Raw genomic sequence first — 26854 nt, 5'->3', positions numbered from 1 at the left:
TCTAGGTCTGGTGCCATGAATGCTGTGGCTAGCCCTATGAAGCCTGGCTGTATGTTCTTCCCTATGGTCGTGTTGATGAGGTCACTCACTCTCATCCAGAACGTCTTGACTTTTGGACATTCGAAGATGAGGTGTTGTAGGTCCCCTGTCCCCCTATGGCAGTTCCAGCACGTATCGCTGTCCCTTATGCCTGCCTTTGCAAGTTTGGCAGGAGTCCAGAAGGCCCTATGTAAGAGCCAGTATTTTGTCTGTGTAAGTTGTGGTGAACTGAAGATACAGGAACACATTATTTGAACTCTAAACAGGGCTTACAACGTCACATCAAATTACCAGTATCCTCCCATTTTGTGTGAACCACTAATGTTAGTGTTCCGGAGTGAAAAGAGAAAAAAGAAAGAAAACAGAAAAGAAGAAGAGAGCTATGAGGCAAAGAAATAGGCAGAGGACAGGTACGACGAGTTTTAGTACACATACATTTCGTCTGACAATTGTGTCTAAAGCTTAAATCCCGGGTACATTCCTGTTCGGGTATTACTACTTTCGAGGAGCCATGATGTGTGCTCCCGCTTCTCCCGTGTTTCATGGGGGCTCAAAAGAGTCTAGAAAGGTGTCCAGTGACCCCCACATCCTTCTTGATGTCGGTTTCCAGGGTGAACTCTGTAGGGGTAAATTGTCAGCTCCTCTCAGATGCATGATCCAATGGAACCATCCTTTGTACGATGTCTTGGAAGTGTCTTTCCAGTTTGTCAGGACCATTTTCACTGCTGCCGTCAGCAGTAAGTCCAGGAGATCCCTGTCCTCTGCTGATTTCAGGTAATGATTTAATATATTAATAAAAATAAATTAAATATTAATAGTGCAGCAGTAGGGAAACCATTGGATAGCGTAGGGGTAAAAATGACTATTTCCACTCCAGAGAGTGCAACAGTAGGGAAAGCGTTGGATAGCGGGACGGTAAAAATGACTATTCCCACTCCAGTGAGTGCAACAGTAGAGAAAGTAATGATTTAACATATTAATAAAAATAAATTAAATTTCAATACCAATAAAAATTAATTAAAATTAATTACCAATTACATATTATGTAACAATTAATCAATTATAAATACAAATACATATTAATTATTAAAAATTAATTACCAATTCATAATTAATTTACAACAAATTAATTTTCAAAAACAAAAAAATATTAATAATAAAAATATCTAAAAATTTATAATCAAATAACAGTAAATTAATTATCAATACACAAAAATAGTTTCAATATGTAATTAGTTACAATCAAATTACTTCCCATCCTATTCCCCTATAAACCCACAACCTGCAACGGAAAATAAATTAATAATATTAACATAATTATCAATTAATCAATTAATAAAAATGAGTTACTAATTAATAAAAAATAATGAGAAATTAAAAATGAATTAACTGATAAAAATCATTTATCAATTAATAAAAATTAATTACCGATTAAAAATTAATTAACTAATAAAAATGAATGACCAAATAATAAAAATGTATTACCAATTAAACATTAATTAATAAAAATTAATTACCAATTACCAATTAATAAAAATTAATTACCAATTAAAAATTATTTAACAATGAATTAAAAATCAATACCAATAAGTAAATACAAATTATTACTTAATTACTATTAAATTACTTCCCACCCTATTCCCCTATAAACCCACAACCCGCTACAGAATTAAAAAGCAAACTTTAATTAATAACTAATTAATAATTCCTAAAAATGAATATTTAATTTACTATAATTAAATTACTTCCCACCCGATTCCGATATAACCCCACAACCCACTACAGAATTAAATGACGCAAAAATTAAATAACATAAAATTCATTGCTTTAAAAAAATTATACATACGTTACAAAAATAATATACACTTTTCATACATATACTAACATACAAAACACTTTAAAAAACTCGATATTGGGGGGAGGAGCCTAGCCGGCAACCGTCATGGCCGCCTGAGCCCTCGGCTCCGCCGACTACTCCGCTTCCCTACCGAGCCGCTCTTCCTCCTGCGAGCTATCCTGTCTTCCTGATGCAGTATCGGACCCGGGAAGCGACGCCGGTTCCAGCGATGTGCTCCCCGTCGATCCTCCTGCGGTAGAAGTGTCTGAACACCCCTGCTCCCTTGCTGGTGTGTGCCGACGGGGACGGTCCTTTGTTCTCGGGAGAGGCCGTCTTGCTCCAGATACCTTCGGCCATTGCAAACGGGACGGTGACGGCCGGCGGCACACGGCAGCTGTTTGAGCTTCCCCACAGCAGCGCGATACTTTTTATCGGCCACCCACGTTCCCACGGCTCCATCGCCCCATTGCTACAATTGTATCTGCTTCCCCGGATACCTCCGTCGGACCATTGTCTTCCAGCTCTTCAAAGGGGGCCATTTTGGACTGAGTGCTTGAGGCTGGTAACTGTTGCGGGCACTTGTTACCATCGCCGCTGTCCTGCCACGGTTCATGGAGCTGTAATGAAGGGTGCTACCCCGGTCCCCCCGCCCTGGCTGCACTTGCCGGAGCACCGGTGCGGTGATCGGCTGCTGAGAATGTCTGCTGACAGTTGTGCACGGGGATTGCACCTTGTCTGTGAGCCCTGGGTTCAGGGAGCTGCTCCATCATTCCCGCTCGAAACGCCCTTCCATATCGGAGATGTTCTGAGTGCCCTGGATGCCTTGCGGGATGCCCTGTGTAGCGAGGCCCGTGACCTGGGTGGCCGGATAGACGCCATCCTGCCCCCGCACTTCTCGAATGGCCGACTTGGTTTCCACGTGCAGAGCGCTTCGCCACACCCTGGGTTCGACTGCAGCGAGCTGCCTCTCCTGAGTCGCATTGAAGCGCTGAAGGTGGGAGAGCCGCTCACCATCGCCACAGTGCCTGCCACAACAGTTGAGGAAAGTATACTTTCTGGCCTTGCATCGGCGCTGGGGAGTCGCCCCTGGACGCCATGTTTGGAGCCTCCTGTGGGAAATGGCGGAATGTCTGGCATTCTCATTTTGGTCACGCTGCTTTCGCCTTGGTTGTTCGCATCTGGAGGATTACTGCTGTGCGCTGCTTCGTTTGGAACATTTGTGGTTCGAATGGCTCTGCAAGTGATGGACATTGATGGACGGTGCCTTGTTTCGCAGTGGTTATCCCGGCTGTTTCTCCTGTTCCACAATGCTTCTCCACTATTATACCTCACTGGAACACTGGACCGCAAGGGACAAGGTTGATGTTGCTTTTTCCTCTTCTTACTCGCTGCGGACTGCATTGCCGAGACTGTTGGGGTTCGGCGGGGGTGCTGAACGTTGGTAATGTGTCGATTAGGGGCTGGGGGTGAGGCGGCCGAAACTGTACATGATGGGCGATACGGATAAATACGATCGGCCCTCCTCCGATAATTCTATGGGAGTTTTAGATTGGGATATTCCTTTCTTACTCTCTATATTTCAGGTCTTATTGTACTTTTTCTTCTTTTCCCTTCTTTCTTCCTTGTTCTATATTTCGGGTTTATTGGGCGACAGACACACTGCCGGGGGGGGGGGGGGGGGTAGGCCGTAGCCTCTGCATGCGTGTAGGGTGGGGGGTTGGGGATGGGGTTTTTAGTTTCCTGGTTTCAGTTTCTATGGTGCCTTGTTTTTTCTTCGTTTCGTTTCTTCTTCTTTATTCTGTCTTGGGTCCGTGTTTGAGATTGCTAGCGGGCGGGTGACGGTGGACATTGGCTGGGAAGTTAGGTCTGATACCCGTGCTGCACACACTTTGAGCCGCCATGCCGCCTGGGGGGACTTGTTTTCTGGGTTGTTGGACTATGTGGTGAATTTGTCGCTATTGTCCTGTTACGCCTGCACGGACTCTGCTTTCTTAGTCTATAGTTTACAATTTAAAATTGAACAACGGAAGTCGAAGTCTAATAGCTGCAATGAAAAACATTTAAAATTAACCTTCATTGATCCTGAGACATGGTATCACGATGACCTACAGTGTAACTTTAAATGCTTGCTTATGGTAATAATGTGTTACTGTGTCACCGTATTGCATGCGCTGGTGCTTTAACAGTGTTCGCGGCCGGCCTGATGGTTGTGGGCCCGTATTTGTCCTTTTACCAATGCACAATAAAGGTTTTCAAAAATTAAAAAAAAAAAAAAAAAACTCGATATTATTAAAAATTCGATATATTTTGATGCCTATATTATAAACTTCAATATTTTGACAATATTACTTACCTTCAATTCAATATTTTTAACCTCTATGTTATGTCCATTCGATATTTTGGTCAGTCTGTATTTTTACTTCGATATTATGTCCAGTTGATATTCTTTTTTCGATATTAAGTCTAGTTACCAGCTCAACACATCACTGTTTCTTCATGTGCTGTCCGCTGCAGTACACAGGCAAAGTGGAAAACATTTAGAGAAATAAAAACATTTCTCCAAGTGAAAGCCAGCCTAAAAAAAAGTTGTTATTTTTCTGTTGAAAGCAGTGTCTTCAAATGTTAGTAAATGGTACTTTACATTAAAAAACATGGGTGTGCTCATGGGAACGCCCATGTGCCACCCTTAGTATGCCGCTTTGACACAACAGGGCTAGCTTCAATTTGTGTTACTTTAGGGCTACTTTCCAGCAAAAATAATGTTTTGCACTGAAAAGAAAAATCCCAAATCAAATGTTTGAACTAGTTTGCATCGCTTTTGTTAGTAAATCTGCCCCTATATGTTTCGGAACAAAACATGCGCGATACAATATATATGTTTAGTAATACACAATCAGAATTTACCTGGTGCACGGCAAACCTTTTTTACCACGTTTTCATTTGTAGGATGCACTCCAGAAAGCAGCGGATAACACCCTTACATGACATTCCCCAAAAAATAAACCTTTATTTATTTATTTATTTATTGTAAAGTTTTGTATAGCGCGAACAAGACCCGTGGGTATCAGAGCGCTTCACATTATGAGGTCGGTTATGATTAACATATGTAGTAACACTTTAAAGTCAGAATATGAGGTAGATACTTATATGGCAATATGAGGTAGATACTTATATGGCATTCGAAAGTGAGAGTAAATATAAATTTACATAACATGTGCGTTTACAATAAGAGTTAGGTTAGATACTAGTCTATATAGCCTACCGTTTAAAGCGCAAACAAATATGAGGTAGGTAATTATACGTCATTCAGGAGGTGCATATATAAGTATGAGTATTCATATTATCATGAGGTAGCAGTAAGGATACAAGTCGGTCTCAGGAGAGACTCCTGTCCCGAATCATCGCTCCACATTGTCTTCATTCACATAGGCATCTTTCCCTTCCAGATACGTAGATGCTCTGTATTAGGACAACAATAAATCTCATTTTTGATCAGAAGTCTTTGCTATGTGAGGTATTTACTCGTCAAGATGCTTTTCACTTCCCTCTTAAATGTTGCTGTATTCTGAGTCTTTCTAATGTTTGGAGGTAGTAAGTTCCATATTCTGGGGGCTGCTCCCGAGAACGCTCGGTCGTAAGATTTTTTTTCTCCGGAAAATGGCTGGTCGCAACAGCAGGTCCTTGGCACTCCTGGCTGGTCTGTTTCCTCCTGATAGTTCAATTTTCCATGCTAGATATCTCGGTGTGTTGTAGTGGAGCGCTTTATGGGTGATACATGCTATTTTTAGTTGAATTCTAGCTTCATAGGGAAGCCAGTTTAATGCTTTCAGGTGAGGAGAGATACAATCGAATTTCCTCGAACCAGTGATAAGTCTTGCCGCTGTGTTGAGACATGCTTTTAGCGGTGCTGTGGTCGTTTTAGGTAGACCGGCTAAGGTGGAGCACCCATATTCGATCCTTGAGATAACTAGGGATTGGACTGCTAGTTTAAGCTCCGCCTCTGAGATGTATGGTTTCAGTTTCCTTAAGTAGTTCAAGTGAAAACGGGCACTCTTAGCCATTGACTTAATTTGGGCTTGCATGTCGAGGTTCTCATCTAAAGTGATCCCTAGAGATTTCGCTGAGTTGACTAGGGTTGGGGTGCAGTTTAGCGCTGTCACCAGCTTGGTCCATTCCTTCATTTCGGTATGGCTCCTTGGTGGTGCGATTAATAGGAACTCGGTTTTGTTAGCATTTAGCTTCAGATGATTGTTTGTTGACCATTGCAATGTCATTTTTAATGTCTTATTAATTTGTTCAATGCCTTCCAGGGAGGCGATCTTTATGTATATTTGCGTGTCATCCGCGTAAATGTGATAAGATATCTGTGCATTACGGAGCATTTCTGTAAGAGGTTCGACATACAAGTTAAACAGATCTGGTGATAGTGTTGATCCTTGAGGGACTCCAATTGAGTTAGGACATGATGGTGACAGTGATTGGTTGACCAGGAATCTCTGTGTTCTGTTCCGTAGGAATGATTCGAACCATTTCAGCACATTTCCAGACAATTCCATCCTATCTTGTAGCCTGGTCAATAGTGCTTCGTGGTTTACTGTGTCAAACGCGGAAGATAGGTCCAGGAGAATCAGTAGGCATGCTTGGTTTCGATCTAGGGCCTGAAGAGCGTCGTCAACAATATGGAGGATCGCTGTTTCTGTGCTATGTCCTGCTCTGAATCCTGATTGGTAGTCGTCTAGTAGGGAGAAGTTGGTGATGTGTTGGCTCAGTTGGCCTTGCACGCATTTCTCGATTAGTTTGCCAAGTAAAGGGATGTTGGTCACTGGGCAAAAATTATTCGGATCTGATGCATCCGCTGTAGGTTTTTTGATTATGGGGACGACTTGTCCTGTTTTTAGGCAGTCTGGGAGGATCCCTTGCGTTAGCGATGCATTTATAATTTTGGTCCAGATTGGTACAACAATATGGCTGATTTCTTTTAGGCATTTCGCGGGTAGCGGGTCGTGATAATGATTGTTAGGTTTGATATCCGAGAGCGTTTTGGCTACGGTATTCTGATCATATAATTTGAAGGTATCCCAATGTGCTTTATTTTTGGCCTTCTTACAGACTGTTTCCAAGTTGGTATCCATCTTATCTACTGGCTGAGTGAGTAGGTTATCCGCAGCACTTTTGAGCTCTTTCTCGAGCGAGTTAGCCTTCTCCGTGAAAAATGACGAGAATTCTTCGCAGCTTAGTAGTGTTTTCGTGTTCTCATGGGCAGACTTCGCTAGTTTATTTGATTGTTGTTTTAAGATTTCAAATAATTTCCTTGGTCTGTTTTTGGCACTGTCGAGATCTGATCTTATAAATTCCTTTTTGGAGTTGATGATGTTTTTGTTATATTGGTTTCTGATTTTTCTGAGGGCTTTCAGCTCAGGGGATGATGGGTGTTGTCTCCATTTTCTTTCAGCCATTCTCAGTTTTCGCCTTTCTTCGTTCAGTGATTCATTGAACCATGGATTTTTTATCTTCTCTGTAATTCTTTTTAGTTTTAGTGGCATGGTGTTGTTGATAATTTTCGCAACTGATGTTGTGTAGTGATCTGTCAGATTGTTTACATTCTGCAGATTGCTGGGTGGCTTTAGTTCTCTCTCACAGCATTCTACTAGTAGCTCAATGTTCTCCTCTTTTGTGTCTCGAATCCATTTTTTTAGCCTGATGGGTTGCAAGGTCTTGTTTTTTTTCAAAGTGGGTATCAAGAATGTTATGGCATGATGGTCCGACCAGTCACACGAGTCTATTGAGAGAATTGATGTGTCTTTGTTTCTTGATAATATCTAATCCAACGTTGTACCTTTCGAGTGTGTAGGCTGCATGCATGCTTGTGTGAGGTTTAGTTCCAAGAGGAAATCTTTGAGCACGTTCACCAATTTGTCATTGCAGTCATCCCAGTGTAAGTTGAAATCGCCTAGGAAAATGTTATTGGCGTCAGAGTTAGAGTTGACCATTATGATCTCCATTAACTGCTCAATGAACTTGGCGTTCTCTCCTGGTGGGTGGTAAATCGCATGCAGGTTGCATCTTTGATTGTCCGCTGATCTTATATTAAGACCTAGGTATTCACATGATGCTAGTGGGTCGGATTGTATTTGGTTGATCTCAATATTTGATCTGTGAATGCAGGCTAAACCTCCTCCTATCTTCTTTAGTCTATCTAGTCTTACAATGTTATACTGGGGAGGTACTAAGAGATCCATGGATGGAGATGATGATTCCGATAGCCATGTTTCTGTAAGGATTGCTAAATCAATTTCCTTGTTGATGATGAGGTCTGCTATGTCTGATGCATGTTTGGTTGCAGAACGACAGTTGAGTAGAAGGCATTTCATAGGTTTCCCTGAGTTACTGGGGTTCAGATTTTTCGATTCGCCAGTCAACTGAACTTGTTGTAAGTTATTGAGGTTGGGTTTTCCTTCATTCCGTCTGGATGTTCTATTGGGATCGATCGGTACTGTTTTGATTCTCTCCCCTCTCTTGCTGTATGATGGTTCATATGATCAGAGTAGGGCAATGGTCTCCTCCTTCGACCAGGAATTCGTCCTAACTGGTCGGTTGTGCCTATATGATAGTGGCTTTGTCACCAGGACGCTTCAAGTGACTCCATCAATTAAAGCCCTTGCTCCCAAGGTCGCGTGACATCTGCTGATTAACCAATCACACACATTTAATTTTTTTTCGGGCAGCAGGAACTCTGGCAAGCAGGTTTGTTTCTTCTTTCACTGTCTGCCTCTTCCTTTGCTTCAAAGAACAGGAGACCCCCCCCCCACTTCCTTTCAGCAAGAGGCACCTGATGGTCGTAACCATTGTTCTAGGATGTTATTCTTGTCTTTGAAAGGATGGAAACTAGTATTGTAAACATTAGAAACAATTGTGAATGTCGTTTCGTTCCCAAACGACCCCCCCCCCCAACTTCAACAACTATGGGCATCTGAAGTAGATGAGGCTGTGTTTGTTTTTTCGTTGGTTCTCAGGCCTCATGGGGTTTCACTCACTCTGCCTAATAAGCCCACCCACAAGATGCCTATAAAAGGCATTGGTTCCCGTGAGGAATTCCATTCTGCAAAATTATAAAAGTTTCTGCATTCCTGCACTCTTATTTACAGGGTGCAGGAACAATGAACCTGATTTTACTCACCGGAAAATCCAGCAAGTAAAATCCCTGTTGGCAAAGGATGCGTTGGAGCCATGACCTCTTCCCAAACCTCAGATGAGGTCAGAGGCTCCCCATCCCAGTCAACATTATCCACCTCGTCCTTCACCCCCACAATCTCTCTCTCTCCAACGAAGCTTAAAAAACGCCCCCTGCCGAATGTTACCACAGCACAGTACATACCCTTACCACCTACAGAAAGCAAGTGACAAATGTGTGCATTAAACAGCATGGAAAGGGATACCACGAGGAAGCAGATACATCTGGGTCCTCACAGTAATTCCCCATTTTTAGGGGGTTAACTCGTAACTGCATGGTATGGGTGATTTGTGACTGCCCCCTACTGGTAACTACTGATGCAAAGTTTGCACCCCTCAGTAAATTGCAACCTGTAATCGAGGCTAAGGTGGGCTACTTAAAGGGCATGGAGATAGATCAGCGGGGGTGTATGGTCAAACATCTACAAATAAAGGGAAGGCGAATTCATCTCAATGTAACTTCTACAAAAGACAGGGAAAGCAAGACTCCATAATATCTTAAACGAATTTAGGGGCCGATTAGGATTGCGGTGAATCCGCATCCTCCGGGCCGGCGGAAGCCACCGCCGGCCCGGAGGATGCGGATTCACCGCTGCAGTACTTTCAAAGACCCCCGCCACATTAGGATGGCTGGGGGGTCAGCGGCGGACGGGAAGACCGTCCGCCGCTTTTCCGCCACGGTCGCCTTCCGACCGTGGCAGAAATGCACTTATATGTTGGCGGTGTCAATCAGACACCGCCAGCCATATTAGGATAGGGCAGAAAACATGCTTTTCCGCTGCGGCTTTTCCGCCGTGGAAAAGCATGTGGTCCTTCGTGTTTGGGGGCCCGTTGCGAGCCCACTGGGTATTGGGGCATGGGGGGGTGCACATGGGGGGTACCTATGGTACCCCCCTGCTTTGGCATGCACAGGGTGGCAGGCACCATGCGGTGCCTGCCAAGTTGTGCATGCCAAGGCTACACATGCATATTTTACATTGCAGCGGGTGCTGCTTAAAGCAGCACCCGCCGCAATGTAAAATATACAGGATGTGACCGCCAGGGTGGCGGTCACATCCTAATTCGCACGGAGGGAACGCCGTTGCCCCTGCGGACGGTCCCTCCACCTCGGGGAAGGCGGACGGACGCTGGTCCGTCCGCCATCCTAATAGGCCCCAAGTTTACAATGTATTTTGTGGGTGCCCTCAGGCACTCAAGCAGGGCTGGGGGCACATTTTAGAAGAAATCAAGCATCAAAGATGGGTTGTGGCCCTTGGAGAGAGGGCGCATGCTCACCTGAGGAATAGCTCAGGTGTCTGGCGCCTGACTTGTGGGTAGACAGAGATAGCTATTATGTAAAGCGGCAACGTATAATTCATAAACAACCAGAGGCACACCTCTCCCTCCGAAAGCAAACACCTCCGTGATCAGTGTCTCAGCGTGCATTGTAAGACAGATGTAGAATTTGCTTTAACATATGCCTTGTGTGTTTTATGTACGCCTTGTGTGTGTTTTTTTTGGGGTGGTGTCTAAGCAGAGGGAGTACCCCAGTACTCTCCTTGTGTAGGCTTGGCATCCCTGTGTCCTGCCACGTCAAACCAGTGTAGTTTGGCATCAAATTGCTTGTGAAACATCAAAGTACTGTTAATCTAAGCCTGGGTCTGTCAGTAGCAGCAGAATTCTGATATTATGTCTAACATGCTACCAACGCAAAAGCATTGCACAATGAAAACATTACTTTGTGTTACTTGTTCCAGTGTTACATTGAAAAACTTGTAACCATGTTTTTTGAGTTGTTTCTCACTTGTGGCCCATTCAAATTGCCCCTTCCGATATTCCACCAGGGTAATTGTTATAATTAGTATAGACAATCATTGAACAGAATATAGTCCTTCCTTTCAAAGACGTTTTGGACAAAACAAATGCTGCACTCTGTAATACACATTGCCCCTTGAGGATTTAAAAACGCAGTTGATATTTTAAGAAATTCCCTCTTTGGGGTCTATTCCGATGTTGAACGAACTCAGGTCCGTCCGACATCGGTCAGAAGCAGTAACCCACCGACCTGCTGTCATGGGTTACGGCCCTGCTAATACGATGCAACCGAACTTCACAATACAGGCATGCATTCCGAGCGGAATGCATGCCTGCATTGAGAAAAGCAGGGATGCAGTTCACTCCTGCACCCTGTGGCCGGCACCCAATGTGCCTGCCACCGGGTGCAGGGATCCATAGAGGGGCACGATAGGTCCCAAAAGACAGTTTCCAACTGCCTTTTCGTGCCGGACAGACCGGCACGAAAAGGCAGTGAAAAGCTGCCATCGTACTCATTTTGGTATTCACAGAAGGCACTTACTCATTTTGGTATTCACAGAAGGCACCTACTCATTTCGGTATTCACAGAAGTTAGGAGTCCTAACTTTACTACTCCTAAACTGAGAAAAATCCCAAGTTTAAGACTTTCGGTATTCACAGAAGGCATTTAGAAGTCCTAAAGTTAGGACTCCTAACTTCTGTGAATACCGAAATGAGTAGGTGCCTTCTGTGAATACCAAAATGAGTAAGTGCCTTCTGTGAATACCAAAATGGTAGTAAGTTCAGGATTTTATCTTAAGTTAGTTCCGTGAAACGGGCCCTGTGATTTCAGGTTATCAATACAGATCCTATCCACAAGTGGCAATCATGAATTGACTTGTGCTGTGTCCACGATGGTGTGTGCCTCAGTGTTCTTCTCCTGAGGGCCCTCTCACCTTGGCCACAGAGGGCAGGTTGCTTATATCTCTCTGTGTGAAGTTGTTTGCATGAGCCGGAGCCGGCTGAAGGCTTTTGATGAGGGACGCGATCCAGGGAAATTGAGACATGGTATGAACCGAGATCATGTTCAGGGCAGATCCTATAACAATTGCTTCCGGCTTTATTTGACTTATATGAGAGCAGCTAAAGGAAAAGACTCCTCGGATGTGTCCTGATGCCACCAACTTTCATTTCATGAGCACTGAGGGGCATATTATCAAGCAGGGCGTTAAAATTATCACAGTTTTAGCGGCAGATGGGCTTGATAATATGCCCTGGAGAATTCCAATAGAAACCCATGCTCACACCAGAACATGAGTTTCTATTGGAATTCACAAGGTCATATTATCAAGCTCATTATCGCCGCTTTAGCGGCATTTTTCTGCCGCTAAAACGGCGATAATTTTTAACACCCTGCTTGATAATATGCCCCTAAATTCGTACAGAATACTGGTGGTACTACTGAATATTGCCATGAAGTCAAGTCAAGTCAAATTCATGTTTATTTAAACCGTAGGTCTTTAAACGACACACCACTTTACTACCATAATAACAATAGACATTTTAATTTTTAAACAGGCATAATTTGCCATAATTAAAATTCATCTAATAAAATCCTGTTAAAATCCAATCATGTTTAAAAATGTGCTCACTAGTGTGAATGCCTAGCCTTATTATACCATTCACATAAATTACTTAAAACACCAATCTTATTTTACACTGAAATTACCTTTTTGACTGCTACCTCTCTATGGCACATGTTATATCCAGAAAGCGCGTATCAGTAAAAAGTTCTACAGCTTGCGCGCAACTCCAGCTTCCATATTTTAAAAATTACTGGGTGTAAAAGCTCTCTCCACTGAGGTAAAACTTTTAAACAATCAAACTAAATGGGCAAAATATCACATTTTGTGTCCAGATCACAAGCACAGTTCCGTACTGATTAGATCATTTCAAATTTTAACCTTGTCATTCATTTGACAGGGGTTAATTCCAATCCTTAGTCTAAAGCAACGATTTGGTAATACGGACACCACTCTTTATTCTTCCAAGATTTTAACATAAATTGTACCGATTGTTCCCCCCTCAAATACTGCTGATCATATTCATAGGACCGGTCTTTACCTAATGTCCTTAACTCACTCTTTGAAATGACAATTTGTAGGTTCTGTGAACCCAAATTCACCTTCATTTCCCTACAGCCTGTCACTAGATTTTTACTTACACTTTTTGGCAATTTCAGTTCACTGTGCAAGATTTCATTTTTGCACCACTGGGAGACTATCTACTACCACCCGCACTTAGAGGGGCATATTAATGAGCCCCTTGCACCATTGGTGCGTCACACTGCATGACGCACCGACAGGGCAACCTGCTGCGTGAAATTTACAAGCAATTGTAAAGCCACCCTGTGTGACTTTATGTGTGGTCATAAATCTCGCCCCATTTCATGCAACCCGTTGCGTGTTTGGGGCGTGACATGGGTGTTGCTGGAGGTGATCCCTCGCAACACCCATGTTCATTGATGCATTTCCAGATTTACGAGCAATTGTAAATCTGGACAAGCATCAGCTGCTACTCCACCCCCAGGGGTGGCGCAACGAGGATAAATGTTTTCATTTCTCCTCGTTTGTTCCTCTTTTAATACGTGCTGCTTTCTACATCATGCATTGGAAGAGGAAATCACCGCAAGTGATTGTTTTTGTGCAGAGTTTTATATAGCGCGAACTAGACCTGAACCGAATCGGGTATCAGAGCGCTTTACATAGCACCAGTTTCGTTACATGAGGACACATTCATTTTTGTTTGCACGGGGAGATTAAGTGATTTGCCCAGAATCACAGGATGTTTGGCGTCGTTACCGAGACTTGAACCCAGATCCTCAGGTCCGAGGTCGAGCGCCCATTATTAATTTGTATTTTTTGTGTCAAGCTCCCTTCATTTTCCATAATGGCCTGAGCTCAATTACTCTTATGTAACTCTTAAGTTAGACTCAGAAGGCCCTTTGGAAAGTCATATTTTATCAAAGCTCCTCACAATGTGATTCAGATCAACCCATTCCTTCAACATTCCCAAGAGAATTTTTGCAAATACCTTTTCTCCCTTGTCTAGGAGACTGATCAACTGATAGTTCTTAGAGGTTTTTATATGTACCCTTTTAGGGATGGGTCTGATAATTGCACCTCTCCAATCTACGGGTATCTGCCCTGTTTCTAAAATCTCAGAACACATCCTATACAAGAATTCTGCCCGGCACTCCGGGTGAGTTTTTATAATACCAGCAGGGAGGTTATCTGGTCCGTCAGCTCTAGTCGGGGTGAGATTTGCAATAATGCTTCCAATATTACACAATGTAAAATGGGACCTAATGTCCTCCTCATCCTCTTCTACCCAAAAAGGTTGCTCTTTTTCTCACTGAATCTACTTTTTTGCCATACATCTCCTCCAAATATTCCTTCCATACCTCTTCTCCCACCCACAGTTCAACGTACCCTGTGTTTTCCCTGACCCTTCCTGTACTAATTTCCAAAAATATTTTGCGTTTTTGGTTTCTATTGCTTCCAGCAGATTTCCCCAACGGCACTCTCAGTGGGCTATTATCTCATCCCTAATTAGGGTTTTATACACTCTCCTTGTCTTCATCAGGCCATTGGAACTTTCCATTTCATATCTTATTTGAATGTTTCTTTCCCCTTTCCTCATCTGTGCCTTTAATTTCTTGCATTCCTCATTAAACCATATATTTCTCCTGCATCGATTGCTCTGAGCCTTCTCATTCCTAGTCCCTTTTAAATCTACCCTGAGACACTGTACCACCCGGCTACTAATGTTGTACTACCACTCTAAGGGCCAAATGTAGGTGGCCATTTACCGACCGGTAAATGGTCATTCCTGATGTAGGTGGCCTATTTTACCAATTCTGTAAATTTACTGATTCAGTAAATTTACCGAATCGGTAAAATACTGAATCGGTATTTTTACCGATTCAGTAACTTCTATATGTAGGTGGGACTCTTCTGAGTCCCAAAGGCCAGTCAGATTCGGTATTTTACCACTCAATCCTATTGGGTGGTAAAATACCGAATACAGGTGTGCATGCACATCTGTGCATGCACACCTGTGCAATGTGACACACAGACATGCCCTTAGGGCATGTCTGTGTGCCACATGGCACACAAGTCCGGAATTGGGGTGCCAGAGGGTGTCAAAGTGACACCCCCTGCACCCTTGCAAAAATCAGTATTTACCGAATCGGTAAATACCGATTCGGTAATGACCATTGATTCCTATGGGCTTCAATGCCCATAGGCATCAATGGGCTTTACCGATTCGGTATTTACAGAATTGGTAAATACCGAATCTTAACGATTCGGTATTTACCGAATCTGAAATACCTACATTTCCCCCCTCTAATTTACCTCTTCTTAAATACCGAATCGGTATGATTTGGTATTTTAGAAGTGGTAAATTAGAATTACCTACATCAAGCCCTTAATGTTTTACAGAGGCATCCTTCAGCATTGCATTTTGCTGGAAGTGAATTAATTTTTGCATGCATTCATCTGCTATTCTAGTGGTGAGTCGCTTTGGTGGCCCATCTGCACAGGAATCACCAAATCTCTCAACCTTCCTTTACCTCTAACTAATTCTAATTTAAGGTGGTAGTGATCCCTTCCCCCTTCAAGCACCACTTGGAAATTTCTTATCTTGTCAAATTCCCAGGAGTGCATAAATATATATATATTCCATTGAGTATAATTGCCTGCCAACCTTAAATGCCCGAGGTGTTGGGCAGTCGGTCTGCATCCTACCAATCAGACAAAACAAGCCCCTTGAAGCCCAGATACTAGCCCAATGCCATACCTCATTATGACCATTTAGTTTTGGGGAAGCTCCCCACCTTTAAATTGTAGGAGCTTAAAATTTCTTTGAACCAGATATTCACTTTATTTGGGTTTAATTTATGGTTAAAATCCCCCATCAGCCTCAGTGTATCTTTATGGTGGTTTTCAGTCACATAGGTAGTCCATATATTCTTTCAACTCTCCCATTTCAGACCTATACTCCTCAGCCCCCTCCCCCATATTTACATGTTCACTTATTATCATGCTTTCATTCTTGGCTTTTAGAGGTGTCACCAACCTACCTATTCTGGTGAATATAAGGGTAATCGTCCCCCAGGCAGAGCGTCCCTGATGCCTCTTCATAGCAGACTTTTTTGGACGAACAAAACCTTGGAATATTGGGGTTTCATCGCACAGCCATGTTTCTTGCAGATTCACAGTCTCATAGAGATTTATTAACTTCTTGAAACATTTTAGTTTTGAAATTCTACTAAACCCATTAATATTCAATGAAAGAACCCCAAGGCTGGGCGACTACACAACATCCTAATCTATTTCCCTTAATCCCCCCTCTTCCCCGGAGGCTGGTATAGAAGGATTCACATATCTATTTTCATGGCTCACGTCTCTCCAACCTTTAGCGGAACCAGCGCATGACGCAGTCATATTGATATCATCCTTTTCCGTAATTGCCTGATCAATTAGTCTAACTTGCCTTTGTCCAAGTCCCGCATGGTGTCTCAGGAATAATTTTTCATGATTGCCCACTATGGTCTCTTCTGATTCTGGGACTAACCTAATCCCTTGCTTTGACATCTTATTTTCTGCCTTTATTGGTGTTGATTTTGCCAGCCTTGAATACATCAAAACTTTTGTGACCTCATTTCACTTTTTATTTGCAGAAATTCCACTTGCCTAAGGTCTTTTCTCCCTATTTCTTTTAGGCTGGCACATTTAGAAAAGAAAAGTAATAGCTGGGGATGATTTAAAGGGCACAACTTTCTCGCTCTTTTCCCCCTTTTCCATAATGGGATGGTTCAAAGTATAGCCTCTGTTGGAAGGTGGATTATTGCTTGTGTTTTAAATATGCTTCTGGAACTTCTTCCTGTAGTTCCTCTTGAGGCTCCAGAGGGTCCAAAACACAATCCAATGGTCTGGAAGCCCCAAGATGGTCCTTGAAAGTTTGGGACCACCATTCCCAGAATGCACCTGGCCAGAAAATCCCTTAACATTCTGAAATCACTCCAGGCAGGAGACTCCCGGTGGAGTTGACGCAGGTGAGCTCTGTTCCTCTGTAGCTTGCAGGGTGCCCTCTCATTATTCCTCTTGAAACCCAAAGGCGTGTAGTTCCAGATAATGCAGCAGGCACAGTGTTTTCACAGTACAGGGCCTGATGGTGCAAATCAAGTTTCCAGCTTGGCAACCCTTTTCCTTCTCTCAGTTGCAAGCAGCAGAGGTGAGAGGCACTCCACCTCTCAGACACGTATTCAGTGTTCTCTGGGGTAACCCAGGAGGGCGCTCCTGTCCAATGAGGTGCAGGGCAACACCCCAGAGCATGACCATTTCCTTCAAAGTGTGGCACAATAATCTCCCAGAGGGCACCATTCTTCCAAAATTCAATATGGCTGAAGTCTCAGCAGAGGAGCAAGAGCTGGCTAAACCAACCTCCAGTATGTCACATTTCCATAACTTCCCTCTCCCTGGCGTCTGTGCAGTCCTTCCTTAAGCCTGCTATCTGGCTAGGTCTATAGGGGATGGGGAGATGTACCTTGCTGTCTCTGTCTGTCCCCTTCAGCCATTGAATTTGACGCTTTACGACCCCTCCCCCTGTTGCGTGTTTATCTAGGTTTCTGATCGATACTGTGACCTTATGCCCCTATTCGGCTATAAATCCATTTATTCCCTATATTGGCATAACCGTTCAAGTGCGATTTTCTGAAAAGTCATCTCTGGCCTCACACGAACAGAGCCACATTCCAGCATAGTTCTCTCTGCCACTTCCTTTGCGACCAATTAGTGCAATGACAGAGCAGTAGTCACTATCTGATATTCCTAGATAACACCCCGAGTTCTTCAACAAGATAAAAACTCAGCAAACCTGGAAATCCCCGCTTGCTGTGTTTTGATTAGTAATGGAACTCTAATGAGCAACTGATAACTATCACTTCCGAGTGACATCTTTAATTGACGTCTTATGTCCAGCAAACTTGCGTCAAACCCGGCACCTGTCAGGTATAAATATTACCAACGTTGCCTTAAGCAATGAGAGCTACTGTTGCTGATGCCAGCTGCCTGCAAGACCCCGTGTTGGTAAATCTAGCACTCTGTCGCTGCAGCCTGCTGTCCCTGTGGTGGTGAAGCTACTGATACCATTATCGCTGCTAGAGCGCGAACTATGGTGCAGTACGCTTAGGAGCTGAACAGCCGTCCTCTGCGAAGACATCCAGCAGATTCCAGCTGCCCGCGGACGCTGTCCCCCCTCCTTCCTCGACGCGCTGAAGAGACCCGCTGCCTTTCTCGTGCAGAGAAATCCAGCTCCGGCGTTTCCGATCTACCCTCGCGGGTGACTGGGATATCGAGAGAGACCCCTGAAGGAGATACCAATCCTCCATCATTCTATTCAGAGGTATGGTGTTGACTAAACCCTTAGACGAGAATTCTGGAAACAAACCTTGGCAAAACCAACTTAACTTAAAGCTACTTACTTACTCCCCTTCCACGTGTTAGGCTTAGGTCAGGCACACTGGGGTAGGCTTAGTTAGAAGCGCCAGTTGAGTATGTTAGCCTAATGTATATATGACTATATATATGTTTTATTACTTTTAAACCATTGTATGGCTAAGAAACCATATCAATGCTTTTACAGTTCTATTTCGCAATACTTATCTTACTGTACGTACTTTTTATAATAACAATTCTTGCAATTGTGGCAATACATTTCTCTTGTACGAGAAGAAAGACTGTTCAATAAATGTTAACCCTTTATTGACAAACGCCCGTCTCTCTATTCTCTACATCTCGTGAAAGTAAACTGCACTAGACTGACTGAGTGAAATACATGTCTATTGTTTCACACGACCCTAGAGATTGACTCTTGATCTGAGGAGCAAAAGTTGTCATGTTGCACGGTTGTTGGAAAGCTGAATCCCTTCTTGTCTGTGCCAAGGAAGCTGATCACTTCCTATGCAGAGAAGAAAGTTTCCAGTGACCTCTGAGCTAGTTGGTAACACAACCCAATTAAGTTTAGCATAGTCAGTGGAGGCCTGGAATATCCGCAGTTCCACGTCGATACTACTGTTTATGTTATTCCAATGCGCAGGGCCTAGTGGGAAACTAGGAACTACACTACATGGCGCCCAACGTTTGGTAAGGCGATAAACTAACGCAAGACTTTTAAAGTAACTCAGTCGTGCATATTTCACACCCCTTTCTCCCGTAAATACTCCAATAGACGTCTGGAGTGGGTGAAAGGTTAAAATCCGCCCGACCTTAGTAGGAAGAGATTCCTATGTAAAGCTCTGGTTTATTCAACGTTGAAGGATACAGTGTTCCAAAATATTGTGCACCTAATCTTTGTCTCCTTGGAGACCTACTCTGCAAAGCCTGCATTTCTAAAAAAAATGACAGACAGTGAAGAAGAAAGGGAAGCAGTTAGACTGGCAGCCCAACTAATAGAGGAAGACTCGAGTCTCCTACAGATTGACCCAGCTGCTATCGACATCCCGGTCCACTTAAGAAGATCTATAACTTTAAAACTTATAGTAAACGGACTGACACCTCAGGGTGGTACAGTAAATTTCGTGATAGAGGTTCACGAGTATCGGCAGACAGAGGTATTCTATTCATGGATAAACTTTCCAGCGGTAAACGCTAGAACAAAAGAGTTTCACTATTACAAAATAGAGAAACCTCCGGAAGAGTACGCTCCTTTCGAGGAGATTGAAATTCCACTTAAATTTCAAGAGCACCTGCTCTGGTTAAATGGCGCCCTAAAACATAATGATCACATAACTAGGCTTGGTCCACTAGGTAGACCAGGAGCCACGTGGCCGGTTCTAGCCAGCTACACACCACATCCTGACATTGTAAAAATGTCTAAGGAAGAGCTGTTAGTACAGCTAAACACATTAATAAAAATACATAGGCAATTAGTCCAATATGTAATGCGGACTGCAACAGTCCAGCCAGCTGTTAATGTACCACAGCTGACCCCTCATCAGGGGAACACAAATAAAATTACACCACAGAACATACAGTCATGTCTTGGTAAAACACCCGTAAAACGGGAACAAATTCCTTTCTGGTTAGCACAGAAAATCACTCAAATAGAGGCAGTATTTCCTGATACTACCCCTATAGAGAAACACAGAATCTTGACCATCTGCCTTCCTATGGGAATCGCACCACACGTGGAGGACTGCGACACTTGGGGTACAGTCTTTGCTTCCATTTACACAAAAACACACGGTGTTCCGTCTATGGCGGTAATACCAGAAGTGCTAAAACAGATTCAAAATGAATTCGGTCCAGAGCCCGCTTTAAATCTAGGTATGAAATTACTGAAAGACTTCAAGCAGGTCACGGCTATATTATTAGCCAACATTAAAGGAGAAGCAGCATCTGTGGCGATTCGCCAGAAGTTGAAGGAAACAGATATAAAAGATCCTGTTGAGCTTGCAAAAATCATAGAAAAATGCTATGAAGAATTAGGTAGAGACAGCTTGGGTGGGAAACCGGTAAAGCCCCAACTGCTCGAAAATCCTGAAAAATTATTTGTTAAAAATAATTTAAACACTCCTAAAAAGAGCTGGGATGGAAATAAACAATCCACTCGAAAGGAAAAAGTTTTCCAGTCCAGAGGAAGGTCTCCTCGACGGAGGGAAAGAACTCCGATTCGAGAACGCCAGTCTCCCCAGAGGGAGCCCTCTGAGAAAAGATATAACCTTAGAAATAGGGATAATCTGAAAAAACCTGATAGATATCAAAGTATTGATACACGTTCCTCTCGATCTTTTCCACAGAATTCGGAAAGAAGAGGACGGTCAGACCCAGGAGAGCACACCAAGTCCAAAGACAAGGAACCTGCTCAGAGTAAAAAATATCAATTTCAGAAAAAGAAGGTAGCCAGTATTAGAGTAATCAACCATGCCGAGAATACTGAGGACACAGTTGAAAAACGGGGAGTGGGCATTGACAATGTTGGACAGTGCAGCAGAAATCAGTATAGCGCGCAAGATCTTGATGAGTCATCTGGAGACAGTGGACACGAATGAATTCATTCAAGTTGAAACTGCCGACGCCAGACTTAGCGAGCCCCATAAAATATACGAAATAACATTGCGTATAGAGGGTGATAAGACTAGGAAAATTAAGGGTCTATTTTGGGATAAGCTCTCAAAAGGCTATGATATTCTGTTAGCTGAAAAAGATTGGCCCCCAGAGTTTGTCAGGGAGTGCCCTCGTGGCGAAGAAGTGATTATGCCTGCCTTCTCGAATCACATTCCGATTCACAAAAAATATACATATGCAAGGAAATGGGCAGTGGCCCAGGCACCTGCATTATATAAAAATCATGTAGGATGGGATGAGGATTCACCGCCTCACAAAATCCAATTAAAAAGTGAACCAACTGCCCAACGGCAGTATCCCATAAAGCAAGAAGCTAAAAAACAAGTCAGGGAGATCTTAGATCAACTTGAGTACCAGGGGGTGATTGAAACATGCACCTCTCAAAATAACAATCCTTTGTTTCCTGTCTCCAAGCCAGACAATTCATATCGTCTAGTTTTGGACTGCAGACACCTTAATACATGTTGCAAAACATTTGCAGTACAAAACTCGCATAGTGCAGCCCTAATGAATAACATAGTTAGGAAAAAATATAAAACGACATTAGACATTTCTAATGGTTTCTTTTGTCAAAACATTGCACCAGAAAGCAGATATTTGACCGCTTTCTCTGCCTTTGGATCGCAGAAAAAATTCTGTCGACTCCCACAGGGGTTCAAGAACAGCCCAGGACTATTCTCAGCTAGGGTAACAGAGTTGCTACAAATCTATGATGATGAAGCATTATCTTACGTAGATGATATTTATCTCACAGACGACGACTTGGATACTCACTTGAAAAGAGTGAACACCATTATACTTGGGTTCGCAGCAGAGGGTTACAAATTCAACTTTAAAAAGTCCCGAATTGCCCATCTGACAGTACTGTTTTTAGGGTACGAATTATCAAGTGAAGGGAAAAGCCTAGCGGACAACTTCTTAGAGAAGTGCGCTGTACTCCAAGCTCCAAAAACGCTGAAGAATTTACAATCCATACTAGGTTTTCTGAATTTCGGAAGAACTTACATTCTAAATTATGCAGAGAGGGTTAAACCTCTCTACGAACTAATTAAACCTGATGTTAAACAAATCAATTGGACTCAAAAACACACAGAAATTTTGAGATCACTGCAAACAGACATGTTAGCAAAAACAAAATTAGATACACGTGACAACACGATCGATCTTGTAATCCGAGTCATCCCAGGAAGATGCGGATTCACGTACCTGACCTCTAATGAGGGAGAAAAGGTACCAATTTCAATTAAATCTCACTTGTACACACAAGCAGAAAAAACATTCAGTCCCACAGAAAGAACTGTGAAAGCAGTGCAAATCGCATTAGCAAATGAACGAGAACTAGCACACGGCAAACGGATTAATATCCTTACAGCGGAATCCACCTTCGAGGCGCTATTCAGCCCAGTAAACCTGCCTACAGTGTCACTGGATCCGAAATGGATACAGTGCATAGATTCTCTAGGAGCGGAAGATGTGAAATACTATTTCGCCCCGCAATTTGAAGAACTGAATGATTTAGAGTATGAAGAAGAATATCCTCTGCCAATCGAAATTCTGCCTCTACCACAATACGCCTGTATAATCTATACAGATAGCTTTGTACAGCATTTCAACGTAGAGAGAAAATCCTACGATGCAGCATGTGCGATTATTAAATGTCGTTGGCTGTGCGGTAAAATTACACCGAAAGTAACAAAAACTGAATCAGTAAAGTACTGTTCGGTTCAGAGAACTGAAATCAGATGTTTAAAGATGGCGCTCGAAAATGCAGAACGTGAATTCCCGACACTTATAGTGTGCGATTCTCATTTTTGCGTCAACTCTTACAACAATAAACTGCAGAGTTGGATCGAAAACGACTACAAAGATGACACAGGTGCCACAATAAAGCATAAATTGCTCTGGAACGAGGTAGCTCTTTTACACAAAGAACTACAAAAGACTCACGTGATTCACGCACAGAGTCTTCAACGTGATGGCGTTCACGTTGCAGGGAATTCATTGGCTAATACAGCCAAAGCGGAAGCAACTAAACCGGCTTCCGTAGCCACAAAAAAGCGTACAGATAGATACATAGACGGGGAAACCATGCTGGCGGTAAACACGACCGTAAAAGGCGACTGTGCAGCACTACCCGTAAACTATCCACTCAATTATGCATACATAATCGATGCAAACTCCGTTCCTTTTGCTCGAATCCCTGGAGTGGGGGACAGAGTAATTCCAAACACGAACAGGAGAATATTTTTAATAGCAGACGCACACATGGGTTTGGGTCTAAGGCACAGAGAGATTAAGGAATCACTGACTGAATTACAATCAGTATTCTGGTGGCCGGGAATGAGTGTAGAACACCAAATATATGCAAACAACTGTGAAAACTGTAATAGGGATCGCAGTAGCAAACCTTGCTACCGGCTACCAGTCAGAAAGAGCGTAACGCTGCCTACACCCCATCCTGCGTCCTATTAACAGTTAAGACGAACAGCACTTAAAAAAAGAGGCCTCCAGCGCTCGGCTGACGCTAGAACGGTTATAAAAGATTTGCGAGTCTATATCGGCATATACGCAATTACCACGTTCCATTCTGACCAGGGTCCTGCTTTCAGCTCTCGAGCCTATAAGGAGGCCATGGCTAGCATGGGAATTGGGTTGCGGTATTCTTGTCCGTCATACCCCGGAAGGGAACAGTGTGGTAGAAAGAAAAAACCGTGACATAAAGCAATCTATAACAGCGAAGGTATTAGGTTCAGGCGCTGGGTGGGTCAAACATTTTAATAAGTGTCCAGACTAGTATTAACAACATGCCAAGAAATTCTCTAAAAGGTTTCAGCCCATACGAACTATTGTTCGGAATTAGAATGCGAGTTCAGGACCTCGATAGTCAGATGTCAGTGGTACAAGAAAAAACAACAGACTTTGACATCAAAGATCGTTTGGCTGTTTTACAGGAACTGAATGAAACAAGAAAATCCTTAAGCAACATAAAGTTAAAGCAACAGCCAAGTACCACTGACGAGGCACCACCCGCAACAGCCCCAGCAAGGCCTGTCTGGATTCCAAAGATTGGGGATCTAGTCAGAGAAAAGATCGCGGTTAAGAAGGAATTTGGGCCTTCTTACAGAAAAGCAGTACCTGTCTTGGCAGTCACCGGAACAAGATCAGTTGTGCTACCGCCCCTTGCTGGTAAAAAGGAGAACAGAGTTGTGTCTATCGATCTGGTAAAACCACAAGCATGTGGCCTATAATCAACAGTAGGCCCAGTGGACTCCCAAGAAACAACAGAATACCCAAACTTGCAACAATCCAAGAGGTTCAAACTGAAAGACTCATCACATTCGATCAGCCTGCAGTGCACAATAAAGGACTATGCAATAATGCCATGGAACTCGTGCCTCTTGAGACACAGATTGAAACAGTTCGTCAAGAAACAACACCAGTCTACAATGATGTGGCATCAGAAAGTGCTACCGAGAGACAGATTGAAAGAACAATCCCATCAATTGACAGAACTGCCTCTGGTTATTTCATCAACTTCGACAACTTCTCTGAAGATTTAAATGACCCCGAAGTGATGCCAGAAACTAAAAAGACTTTTAAAGAAAAAGCAACGGAACTCTTTCATCAACTGAAGGAAATCTACCTTATTTTCCCTTGGCTAGAGTTCTGGTTCGGTCTAGGTGTATTTTTCCTCCTGCTTTGGCTCATCATGGTACTGTGTTTGGGAAAATTCATTGAAGGAAAATATATTACAATGGACACAGCAAGTCAGAACATCAACCTAGTCCTGAAACCACACAGATCATCCCACGTGAAAAGAGAACTGTCAACAGTAAATGTCACAGCAATTCCAATACCTGGTGGGGTAGTATGGGAGAAAACAGACTATGAGATCTATGGTCCGGTCGAAATCCTGAAGTATCCTCATCAACTAAAGGTTTCCTTAAGTGACTTTGTGACACCTAGTACATTCTCTGATGATTGGGACTTTAACAGTATTAATGACATGATGTCTGATTTAGTAAGGGGGCGTGGCTTGGGCGCCGATGGCGATGGTCGCCTGAGAGCTCGGCTCCGTGACTGAGCCCGGGATTATCCTGTAAATCGGAGGCCGTGGGGCACCCTAACCCCCGCAAACTGTTGATCGGCCCGACTGGGACCTGCCGGGGCACCTGGCGCAGCCCGAACGTGTGGTGACCCGACGGAAAATCGAAGTTTGTGAATCCGCGGAGTGCGACCCAACATGGCGCCCGGACTTCATTGTCCCCTTGGACGGAACCATTAGACTGGAGGAGCATCACTGGCTGCGGCGCACCCTCCACCTTTTCGTCTCCCTGTGATATGAGGGTCTGGGTATCGATCTGATTGGACTCTGGCAACGGGGATCGCGCCTAGATGGTCGGATGCCCTCACTAGAGTGGATCTCGGCACACGGACGCCTGGAGGCCCTGACCGTGGCGCCCACTCCCTAAACCGCACTTGGCTGCATCTCCCCGACCGACCCACTCCCATGGGAGGCACAGCGCCTTGGCGCCACAAAGTCTCCGGTGGTGTTGGTGACCCTCACTCCGGGTCCTCATCAGCCAAACGGGCCTGCCCGACCTGGCGCCGATTGTCTCCGCCTCCTCCTCGGTGCCCTCAGACGACGTGGTGGTGGCGCGAGCTGAAGCTGAGAAGGTCCAACAGGCCCTGGAGACGGGGATCACCGGCCCTCGACCCGAAGACCAACAACCGGGAGAGTCATAGCCGACGCCCGCACTCGGTGGCGCCTGTCCCTGGATCCACACTGTGTGCCTCCGGCGACATGGGGAAACCAAGGGGAGCCAAGGGGACTACCCCAGCCGCTTCAGACTCGGAGGCCCCCGACAAAGAGGAACGTGGAGACCCGGAGAGTTCTGGTGGCGCACCACTGCAGCAACAATTTGACCGCGTCTTGGAGGCGATTGCGACCACACGCTCGGCCCTACAGCAGGACATTGCCCAGGTGGCGACGAGCCTGGGCCTCCTTAGAGCGGATCACGGCAAGCTTTCGGATAGGGTCAAGGAAATGGAGGTGTGAGAAGTTGGCCTGATAGGTAGTGTTTCCAATTCTGGAACCACTGGTTATCAGTCCAAACAAACCCCAAAGATGTCAGGTTGTAAGTCAACCTTGTAGACAAGCTATCCTAATGGTAGCATGGACTAAGCAGCCTTAAAGGCTTAACTTAAGAGGTCGTGTTAAGCGAGCTGTTTTACCACATACAATCCTGTAATCAAATGAAAGGACACCACACAAGTATATATTATAAAAATATATGTATTTATTTCTAAATTACTCCCCAGTACTCTTTATGAGGAAAGGGGCACAAGCGTTAAATCAAAAGCACTGTTACACATATAAAGTTGCACGTTTATGGATGAGGGCGGGTGGCCACTCAGACCATATATTAAAAAAGTGGTATAAGTAACACTTATCGAACAATGGTTAGGCCTAGGGCCTAGAGATTCGCTGGGAGCAGTCAGGACAAGCAATGAAGAAGTCGGGAGTAGCCCACAGGAGACGGGTGCAGCACGGAAAGTGCGGCGCGCACCAATGCACTGTCAATGGTGCGTAAAAGTCAATTAAAGTGAATAAAAAGATACTTCCGCTGAACCTAGGAACACAAAACTTTAGACACAGACCCTAGAGGTGTGTACCAGTGTAAAGACACCGGCGTTGCAAAGTTACCTCACCCACAGGCCGTGGGTGCACAGGGTCGAAGTGGCGTCGGGTTCTGTCACGCAGGTTCTTGGTGCTTGGAGC

The 26854-nt window shown here is 43.9% G+C and overlaps 1 protein-coding gene across 1 annotated transcript in view; it reads left to right on the top strand.

The window, feature by feature from the left end:
• The window catches only part of SFSWAP (splicing factor SWAP), a 125461-nt gene that overhangs the window by 11189 nt on the left and 87418 nt on the right, over positions 1–26854 (top strand). The gene's annotated exons all lie outside the window — the stretch shown is intronic.

The sequence above is a fragment of the Lissotriton vulgaris genome, chromosome 11, assembly GCF_964263255.1.
Source record: "Lissotriton vulgaris chromosome 11, aLisVul1.2, whole genome shotgun sequence".
NCBI lineage: Eukaryota > Metazoa > Chordata > Amphibia > Caudata > Salamandridae > Lissotriton > Lissotriton vulgaris.
Note: the sequence above shows the minus strand (reverse complement) of the source record. Positions and strands in the feature narration are given on the sequence as shown.